The 2,413-nt window shown below is 39.0% G+C and overlaps 1 protein-coding gene across 1 annotated transcript in view; it reads left to right on the top strand.

The window, feature by feature from the left end:
• Window positions 1-2,204, top strand: part of mtg2 (mitochondrial ribosome-associated GTPase 2) — a 12,700-nt gene extending 10,496 nt beyond the window's left edge. Inside the window, exon 6 of the mRNA XM_073823089.1 lies at window positions 1-2,204. This exon is cut by the window's left edge and continues 1,575 nt beyond it. The gene's annotated coding sequence lies outside the window, so the exon portion shown is untranslated.
• The last annotated feature ends 209 nt before the right edge of the window (window positions 2,205-2,413 follow it).

Here is a 2,413-nt window from a genome sequence, read left to right as displayed (position 1 = left end):
CCGGTTCATTACAGAGCATTTGAGGTAAAAGGGTAAATACATTTTTTATTTATTTTTGTTAGAAAATGACAGATCGTTTTGTTAGATAATGATTCTTCTTCAGATGGAATCATTTAGAGTCCTTTGAAGCTGCATTTTGGAAGTTCAAACTCAGGGCACCATAGGAGTCCACGATATGGAGAACATTTCTGAACTGTTTTCCTCAAAAAACATAATTTCTTTACGACTGAAGAAAGACATAGTCAACCTGTTGTCATCCAAGATGTTCATATTATCTGTAAATGTTTGTTCTGGAAGTGAACTAGTCCTTTAACATGTCAAGTTCCTGTACATCAGTCATTCAGTGTGTCACAATGACATAAAGCTGATAAGCAGGGCCTTTTTGCACTTTACACACAAGGATCCCAGAAAGGGAAGTCTAAGAGTGATGAAGAGTCACCTCGGCTTTCATGACCTGAGGTTACTGTAAACACAGCCCGCTGTGAACACCCTTGTAATTCACTTCAACCTTTTCGAATTGTATGAATGGCTATTTTAGGTTCAAGTGTGTGTAAGGATTTGGAAACAAGCAGAGCACGGCTGGTTCTGAAGCAAGCGCTGCCATCTGCTGTTCAAAACTAAACTCGAATCGATTTGAGAAAGAATCGTGATGTGTTCGGATAATCTCTGAATCGACGCTGAATCATTTCTCCATTTCTCGTCCCATCCCTACTGCAGAATAAAACCACGTCTGTCTCGGCGCTCAGAAGAGGTTTATTCTGTGGTGTTTATAGGCTGCTTCAGTAAGTGTGCAAAAACTATTTTGAATCGAATGTATTTTATAATTTTTATCAATAAACCATAATTGTATTATTGTAAGTAAATCATTACACACGGTTCACCTTATGCAGCAGTTTCTGGTTTAAGAGCAATATACTGCATGGGCTGGTCTCAAACATGTCAGATGTGTTCAGGTTTGGGGCTGGTGGTGTAATCCAGGTTCTTCTTAATAACATTTAATTAAGGAAATGTGGGAGTGTTCAGATGTGATGGGATTGTGTGGAAACAGTTGTTCAGCTGAAACCTCAGTTCCTCGATGTTCATCTCTTAATATCCTGCTGGCAGGGGAAACGTCTTTCTCGGGTCTGAAGAGCTTAATTGAACTTATTTGTCTGCAGTTGCAGGGTAGTGTTTGTTAAAGCAAAACTGAGTATTTATTCAGTAAAATCAAGCCCAATCACTAAACAGAGGCTTTCAAAGCTGACTGGATCACATGAACAGATATGGCTTTCCGGTTGATCTTCCTCCACATTGGTCTGCCTGTCTACCTGTCCAAAGTAAATATTTTGAATTGGAAATTCAGACTCCCTAGTCTTCTCCCAGGCCTGCTGACCCTGACTGCAGAAAGAGTGATTATTCAGACACGGTTTCTCACAGCGTTTGCAGACACCGCGGTCATCTAGATCAGTGTGACTCTCAGCTCTGCAGCGCTCCACTCCCAGAACTGGTTTCCACTGAAGACGCTCCTCCAGGATCAGTTTGTGTGAGCTGGTGCCGACTCTGGAGATTAACCTTGAACATCGGAGGCGGACGGAATAATTTAATGAAGTTCTGCCAAGTGTGTGACAGAAACAGGCCTCAGTACTCCGAAATGATCATGTGAGTGAGTCAGATAACCTCTCCATGCTTCAGTCCCTCTCCGGTGTAGTTCATCTCCTTACATTCTCCAGCTTCATCCTTCATATATGACCCCTGCCTGTCAAATAACAGTCAAACCACTGGACGGTGGTTGAAAAGCACTCGAATGTTTTATTTATTTGACCTGTTTTAGTGCCAGTGAATGCGCCATAAACACACAATCACTAAAATGGCTTTGATGTCTGTAATATCATACATAGTTTATAAAGGATCAGCTGCAGAGTCAGAATCTGATGTTTGGTTTGTGATACTCCTTGTTTTTGCAACAAAAGATTTCAGTAGTTCATCATTTTAGGGCAGAATTAATGCTTTGTTCCTTCATTTAGTTCACTCACATTCACACACAGCAAATCCTTTTATTATTAGTTGTTTAGTTAGTTTTTTAAATGTTCATGTTAAAAGAATACAATCATTTGTTGCTAGTTTATATTGCGTCAGATTTTACGCTGTAGTAATATATTAGGAATTGTTAAATAATATTAACCATAAGATGTAAATGTTTTCTTATTAAATGAAATTCATTTTAACCAATGGACTGTGTGATAATATTATCACCTTGGTGTTAATGTTTTTACAAAAATCTAAAGTAGGGGCGCTGGGGCGCCGCCCCCCTCAAGTTAGCCAAGGAAGAAGATTACTAAAAATAAGTCTAATACATATTGCAAAATAATCACGAAATTGCATTATTTTGTCACACTATTCGACTGGTAGTTAAGTTAGAAACTGTTAAAAATAA

Source organism: Garra rufa, chromosome 18 (genome assembly GCF_049309525.1).
Source record: "Garra rufa chromosome 18, GarRuf1.0, whole genome shotgun sequence".
Lineage (NCBI taxonomy): Eukaryota > Metazoa > Chordata > Actinopteri > Cypriniformes > Cyprinidae > Garra > Garra rufa.
Note: the sequence above shows the minus strand (reverse complement) of the source record. Positions and strands in the feature narration are given on the sequence as shown.